The following is an 8,639-nucleotide window of genomic DNA, read 5'->3' on the forward strand; positions in this document are numbered from 1 at the left end:
AGTAGATAAAATGCTCGTTTAGATATACTATTCTTTTGGACTGATGTTCTTATCAAATGAAAATTCATTTATAATAAATTTATATTTTCTTATCTTCTTTATTTAGTTTGCCACAGAACTGGAAATTACAGGATTTTTATGTGGTTCCTAAACAGTCACATAACATATATCATCTTCACAGTAACTTTCATTATTACATTATCTGCACATAAAATAACAAATTCACTAATTGATTTTAAATCATTCTATTATTAAATTAATGAATATTTATAACAATCAGAGGAAGCCATGACACATTTTCAGCCATCCCAATGCGTTCCAATTTCGCAATATCTATCGTAAATATTTAAGAGGACAATCACAAGGTTTATTGGCCTATTTTTCGTACCAAAAAAAACCAACCGAAGAGGTATTTAAAATACCTAAAACTTTATACGTATTAAATTCTCATAAATCTCTCATACTGTATATTGAATGTAAGTTACATTTTGAATGGTTGGCGTTAAGCAATTTGTCATTCCTAATCAGTGTACCTAATACAAAGATTATTAGTAACATTATATGATGTATAAATAGCAAAACATTTTAATTTAGAATAAATTAATATAAATTTTTCTCTCATTTTAAAACGATGTTACACATGAAATTGCAAATAAGACTGCGTATTTGGACAGAACATCGTAAGCATTCTACAAATCGGCAAACAATGGACTTCCGGAGATGCTCTTAATCTGGTTTTTTTCGATTTTCAAGATAAAAAAGATATTCTTTTTTTATACTGCATATACCCTTACAGAGAGAGCAAGGAACTCCGCAAGGATGAGGAAAGAATCCCACCAAGTGTACTTACCATACCTGTCACGTAAATCGTTTAAATAATAAACATCATCGACTATTACTTTCCGATTTATTTTAATTTTTGATGCGATTGCGTATAACCCGTCTCTTTTGTATTCATTTAAAGTATACTTCTCCCCTCTTCGCGTCCTTGGAATGAGGCCCATTATTTCTACGTAACGATCTAAAAGGATTGACAAATTTATATCAATTTCGTAAAGAAAAAGTACACACTGTAAGGATTTTTTAATCGTAATTAAAACAGTTTTTAACAGTTTATTGTCTTTATTGTGTCGATCAATTGTAAACGACGATAATAATTTCCCACGTGTTTACTTAATATTCCGGAAACGCATTAGATCCGACCTCGACCAGTGGTTTGCCGTGAAAGTCGACAAACGAACGACCTTTTCCTTATAAGAAATCGAATTTTATATTTGGTAAGTTCGATAGATTATCGATAACGAAATTTTCAACCGAAATTCGATACGTATGCACCCGATAACATTTCCATGGCTTCTCTCGTTAACAGGAAATGACGCAATCGTCTTGTAGGGCGCCATGTTCCGTTCGCCGATCATGTGATTTTAATTGATGCGATAAAAGTTGAAAATGAACTCTTCGGTCGTTAAGTTATGGCAGAAAGGGTAAGTTTATAACGTTTACGAGAATAATTATTTTCTTGTATAATGTCACGTTATTAATGTCATTACATAGTTTTTTTTTGTAGTGATTTAAAATTTTAACACGCTAAAACACGCTTGAAAGTTATTCGATTTAAATTCGTTAGTTCTTATGGTTAGTAATTATCGATTCTATTCGTATATCGTGAATGACAGCGGTGGAAATTATGGTTAAATGCTGAAAGGGATTGCGTGAGTGCGTGCCCCTTCACTTATGACAATGATAATCGATATTTTAAATTATTTTCATTCGAAATTATAAAGAGCGCTTTCCAAACTTCGAATTTATTTCATTGCGGGTGTTGTTTAAATTGTAATTTTAAATGTAAAAACAACAACAAAAAAAAAAATATCTATTTTTGAAATGCTTTCGTATATATCGTGAAAACCAGTTCGAAACGGGGAAATTTTTACCGAAATATGTATTTGTTTTATCCTTAAAACTCGTATAGAAGTTAAAAAGAAGTAAAATATCTATTTTTTTTTTAAACGATTGACATAATGGGTAACGCATTGTCAAGTGAAATTGAATATTCGCCTATGCGGGACCATCCAGAGCTAATATAGGGATCCGGATTAGAGCGGCTCCCTTTTTCATTATCGTTAATTTCATTTGTTCAAAAAAAAAAATTGCTAATTAGTAAAAGTAACATTAACTTATAGGGGGTTACCATTAAGGACACTTAAGTTTATCTACGGGCCCGAGGGGGAAAATTTCCAGTTCTCGCCCCCTCTGGATGAATGACAACAAATAATTAAAATTTCTCTCACAGTTTTCTTCTTCTTTTTTTTTCATCTTGGTCAGATTTGCCTATATTTTGCTCCATATAAACAGCTTGGATTGAAATTCACAATGGAATGTCACAGTGGATGCTAGGTGTTTTTATTAATTAGAGTTCCCTTAATAATCTGTGTTAATTACCTTAATAGATTATTAAATTGTAAATTGAAAGGAAGTTCTAACATAAATATTCTTGAAAACAAAATAATCTGCATACTTGCTTACCTTAGATTATAGATGAGGCTGACTTGATAAGTTACAAAAATTAGTACTGTAATTTTTACAGCCTGGAGGAAGGTAATTTTGGCATGCGACTTAATTTACAAGAACTTTCAAATTGGCTTTTTCATACAAAAGAACAGATGATCTTATATATCTCTTGCGTTTTGATACAAAATTTTGTACCAGGAAATTTTTAGGAAAAAATTATTCATAATTTAATCAGGAACTGAAAGCTTTTATTGAGATTCTCATATGCATGTGAGAGTTATCATGTCTGGCAATGTTGAACTCTAAAGAAAATGTTAATGTTGGAGAATAGACAATTTCTAAAGAAAGAAATATGATACAAGCAAACTTGAGAGTTTTAGTATTGGTCATAAATTTATTTGTGAAGACAATGCATTAAAGGTGTTATCTCAAAACAGCTAAAAAATTTCTTCTCTGGCTGACAGCTGCTTCCAAAGGTGGATTCTCAGCCTGAAAGACAGGGTTTTCAACTACTGTATGCATTTGATCTTGTATAATAGTAAACTGAATACAAAATGTTGACACAACTAAATCTTTGCTTATGCAGATGCATATAGTATATGCACACAAAGCATTTTACATTAAAGATAACTTTAAATTAATAACAATTTGACAATATTCAGATATTGTCCAGTTGTTTATTTATTCATTTGCCTTATAGAACTGATATATACTGTTTTTATTATCATTATTTATATTCTAAAATTAATAATTTCTCTAAAAATGTAGATCTTTAAAAACAGAATAATCAAAATTTACCTTAGATCAATTAAAAATATTGATCTAAGGTAAATTTACTACTAAGGTAAATCTACTCTGAGGTCAACAAATCAAATCAAATTTTATTTATTTTTCCTATTTAGACCAAGTACAAGAGAGATTAGAATGAAGCTGACTTTACAAAAGGTCTTTAATACAAAATGAAAATATTGCTTGTTTTTTTTTTTTTTTTGCTTTGTTTGACTATCATATTGAACTATTAAATAAGTAGCCTAGAGTTAATCATAGCTAATAGTTAATTACATACTGTTAACTTCATTAACTTCTACAAAATAATTATATAAACAATCTGGTCAGCATCCATTGAGTTCTAATAAATCTTTGACTGATCAAAATTTCTAAAACTTCTCAAATATTCCAGAATATTTATCTGATCTCTTGAGATATATATATATATTGCAAACACAATATATGTGTTAAATATCCCATACCACATTACAATTCTCATAAGTTATATTTTCCAACTGAATCAATATAAATCCAATGTAAATGTTTATTGTTCAACTGCATAAACTATTTTAATTTAAATAAAAGTGATGCCAATAAATAGTTCACTCTTAAAGGGGTAAGCTGCATATAATTTAAACATTTTCTGTTTACTATAATTAGACAAGCTAGATATCTTGTATCTCACATTATTAAACATTACTCATTAATAGCTTGTCATTCATCTTCAACATTCAAAAAAAAACTAATCCAGATAATCCAAATTTGTTAAACATTAATTCCATCTTAATCAGTTTTTTAAAAAGTTGGTTTTCATTGTTTCATGTCCATTATTGAAAATAAACCCTCCTTCAAAATTAATTCTTTGCATTTTGAAAAAATATTTTTTTTAACAAAACATGGTACTAAGCTTAACATACTCAATTCTAATCAAACATGCTACATATCTCATTATTAAGTAATTATTAAATGACTGAATATTAAATGGTTATTTTATAATGACAATTATTAAAAAATAATCGTCATTATTGAAGTCAGCATTTTTTTTCAACCAATGAAATATTGTTCCATGCATTTTTGAAGTAACATTCAAATTTTCTTATTGATGTTAGATTGTTTTTAACCTGAAGATTTTTAACCTGAAGATGATGATTTAAAAATCATCAAACATTTGTTTTTGTTATTTTTAGTAAGTATATTTTGTGCTGGATATTTCTGGTATAGTTATGTATGTTGGATTTAACCATGTACTAAGTTAAACTGGATTTAATTATCATTATTAAATATTACTTGTAAGTTAGACTAGGAATGTCATAATTCAATTTAAGTAATTTTTGAACAGTATATTCTGTAGCATATTAGTGTTAATAAAAAAAAATTGATGTCTAGGGTTGGATAAAATTGAATTGTTCAACATCAATTCATTTGTGTAAAAAAATTAAAAGAAATTTTCTTATAAGTACCTATGTCTTTCCTTTAGTCTGATTTAAAATGATCGTGGAAATCCAAGAATGATGTAAATAATTCCGATATTTAAATTTTGACTTAACCCAAAGTATATACCTTTTTATATAAAACAGACTATTCTGTTGGCCATCCTTCTACTATTTATAAAAAAAAAATGATTGGAGATTAATGACAAAATTTTCCTTAACACAGTACTTGCTGATTTTATTGATTTTCCTCTGGAGATCTTTATAATTAGAGATGGGATCAACAATATATTATCATCAGTATAGAAGATAGTGTAAATCACTTTCTCTCATCCTTAATCTTCTCTAAAAAATTTTATTTATGTCTAAAATATAAAAAATGTGAGACAGAGTCTCTTTATAATAAACATTGTTCAGAACAAAACATAAGTAGTAACATTTTATTTTGTCTAAATTTTAAACTTTGATCAACCAAATAGTGATTTGATAGTGGTATGAATCATTTTTATGTCAGCTCCTGCTCTAAACATTTTACTTCTAATGCTAATTGTATTATTGGCCTTAGATATGTAAAAAAAAAAAGAATATACTTTTTTTTTTTCTTTCCTAGCTAGTGCTCCCTAAATTGTCATCAGTAATAATTGGCTACTTCTTTATTACAGTGGTGCTTCCTACTTCATCTTTAGTTCGTTTTAGGAGGCCATTCAAATTCTGAATTGTTCAAAGTCTGAATCAATTTTTCCTATTAGAAACAATAAAGTAAATTAATCCATTTCCAGAATTTAACAATAACCTAATAAACTTGTATACATAAAGTAAAAATAACACAATTTAAATGCCCTGTATAATAATCACTATAAAACCAATAACCAGCAGGAACTACAAAAAGAAATATAAAAGCAAATGTTTCCATCTATGTTAAATAGTTGTTGGCAGGCTAAAAGACCTTTTTTCAAATGCAACTGTTAAAACAAAATGGTTCATGCTAAAAGAGGGTGACATTTCTTTTGGAATTTTTTTTTGTGCTTACAGTACTTTGCCAATTTATTAGACTCATTGATTAAAATCATACTTTTTGTACTATTTTTCTTCTCTTTTTTTCTTAATAATGTTTAAGAAACGAGTATTTATTTCATGTTATTCCTATTCTCTATTATATCCAAAACATTTTTAACAATTCTTTTATATGGCAACCTGTAAATGTAAAAAAATTAACTTTCTACTACAAAAAGGGAAGTGATAGAGGTTCTTATTAAGGTATGTCAACATAGCTCCATTTATGAGTACAAAAATAAAAAAAAAATGTATTAAGAGTATTCCTTGTGATATAGAGGTACTACTTGCTGTTAAAGATGGTCATTCAAAATACTAATTTTCATTTTTTAAATTCTATTATATTCACATTTTTATGTGCAAAAACTTACTTTTTCTCATAAGACATAATTAAACATTAATATTTTAAATAAGCCTATGAACAACTGCATTTTTATTTAATTATTACATCAAAAACTAACAAATCATCAATTTTTTTGCATGGTCTCTAATAATTTGGCAAGGTACTGTACTTACATATACCCAGTTTGAGTTGAATTTATGCCCTAAGTCAGTGGTTCCCAAATTTTTTGATTCTCGGCACCTTTGCTAAATGCAGATTTTTTCAAGGCGCCCTATGTCAAATTCTAACAAGTACATTAAATTTTAACATTATAAAAATTTTATAACATTTCGTGGCACCCGTGTGAGGAAGCTGTGGTACCCAAGGGTGCCGTGGCTTCCTCACTTTGGGAACCGCTGTGGGAATAAATTAAAACATAAACAATAAATAAAATATATATATACTGTATAATAAAATGAAAATTGCATTTACAGGTCACAAATTGTTGATTCCAGCATTTTATTTTCATTTCATCTTTATTATTTAAAATTTTTTTTAACTGATGTCTCAGAATACGAAGTTTTTCAACTTCTTTTATCTGACCATCTGCATCATCTAGGTGTTAAAATTTGTTCTGACAAGAAGAAAACATATTCCACTATTGTATTACTAGCAAGGATAGTGTTACATTTTAAAAATCATTTTTTACATGCCCAGTAGTTATGTGAGACACTCAAACTTAGATAAGACTGAATTGAGGGTTTAAAGCAGGGAGGGCAACCTTTATCTATGTAAGGGCCTCATTTCAAAACTTTTACACTGACGCGGGCCTCATACAAGAGAAAAGAGGGGGGAATTGGTAAATCACAATTATTTATTTATATATAGCATAGGTATACTTAATTTAGCTTCTGGAATTGATGTAAACGTAATATATTGGAAATATTTGGTTAAATATTAGTCACTGCTAGTTTTAAATTAGTTTTGATGTGTCTGTTTGCTGGTTTCTTGTTTTAATTTTTACTAAATTCATTGTGGAAAAACTATTCACATACATAAGTTGTAGAAAATAATGTTTGAATTTTTGCTGCATACTTCTTTAAGCTGGAAATTGATATATTTATTCATATTTTATGTGACACGGGCCGCTAAAAATATTACTACGGGCTGCAGGTTGCTTATCCCTGGTTTAAAGCAATGCAATAAATATGTATGCAATCTGGCAAAGGGAATGTGACTCCCAGAAATTTTAAATACTGGCCATTTTCTGTGTGTTACACATGACAAAAACTCAGAATACTCCATGTGGCCAACCTTCAGTGAGGCACAAACTGTCACCAACCTCCAGTGTTTACAGTTTAGTCCATCAGTAGTTGAAACTACTAATGGTGTTTTCTAAATTTCTGATTTTACATGAAAATTCTTGCCAACAATTTTAATTTAATGAGTTAAGTAATAACTTGATGCAAATACAATATATAACAAGCCAATATATGTATTGTTACATAAATATTCTATTGATGATGTTTATAATATATATATATATATACACACAGAGCTATTTTTATTTAGCTGGAATGCATCAGCATGTCATACTGGCATACTGATGCATTCCAGCTAAAAAAATAGCTACACAGCACAAAAAAAGCATTGATATAGTATCAATAGTCACTCAGTAAAAACAGTTCTATACTTATATGTTCAATAAACATGTGTGTACTGGCAGTAATTTTTTTAGAAAGACCACTATGTATATATAAAATTGTTTATATGCTAGTATTTATAGTATCTTTTAAAAATTTGTGATAAAACATATACAAGCTAAGTAAGAATATCAGGTTTGAAAACTGTCTTTTTATATGGACACATTGCAAATATTATGCTCTGTCTGTACTAATACTATTGCAATTTTTTTAAAATTCTTGTATTGTTGCATACAACCTTCATAAAAACAATTTAAAAAAACACTGAGTTTAAAAAGTGAAGAACAACAAGGAACAATAAAACCAGGTCAAACAATTATGAAAAAAAATTCTTTAGATGTTTAAAATCCAAGTTCCCTCTCCTGTAGAAGCAGGTATAGTATGTACCTTAGCTTCCATAGCCATCTAGCTATCATAAGTAGTATTTCTATATTCTTATGAAGCCCAGTTAACTGAAATTGCTAGCTTTTTTATAGAGGAACTAGCTGTTACCCGCAACTTCGCCCGCGGACGTTTTGCAAGCAAACCCCATTTATATTCAGTATTTCAACAACCATAGTAATTGTTATATAACACCTACTGCCGAGAATGATGAGAATTGCTGAGAATCAAACAAACTATTTTCAATTTGATCAATTTTCTGGAATGCTTATAATTGTTCTATAATCGAACCGATACGCAATAACAAATTCAAATTTAAAAAGGTTCGAACATTTGGTTAAAAAATCGAAATATATAAAAATATTTATAACAATGTCTGAAATGTTATTAATTTAATACACTTAAGTACTTAATGAAGACTAAACGTAACAAAAAATCGCATGTAAAATAGTACAGTAGAAGCCGTTCTTC

The 8,639-nt window shown here is 28.6% G+C and overlaps 1 protein-coding gene across 1 annotated transcript in view; it reads left to right on the forward strand.

Moving 5' to 3' along the window:
* The first annotated feature begins 623 nt into the window (after positions 1–623).
* The window catches only part of LOC111621769 (ras-related protein Rab-32-like), a 27,979-nt gene continuing 19,963 nt past the window's right edge, over positions 624–8,639 (forward strand). The window contains exons 1-2 of the mRNA XM_023364011.1: positions 624–1,277; positions 1,370–1,484. The gene's annotated coding sequence lies outside the window, so the exon portion shown is untranslated. The remainder of the gene's footprint in view (positions 1,278–1,369; positions 1,485–8,639) is intronic.

This window comes from Centruroides sculpturatus, unplaced genomic scaffold (assembly GCF_000671375.1).
Source record: "Centruroides sculpturatus isolate CEXI.00-Female unplaced genomic scaffold, Cexi_2.0 scaffold153, whole genome shotgun sequence".
NCBI classification, from domain to species: Eukaryota; Metazoa; Arthropoda; class Arachnida; order Scorpiones; family Buthidae; genus Centruroides; species Centruroides sculpturatus.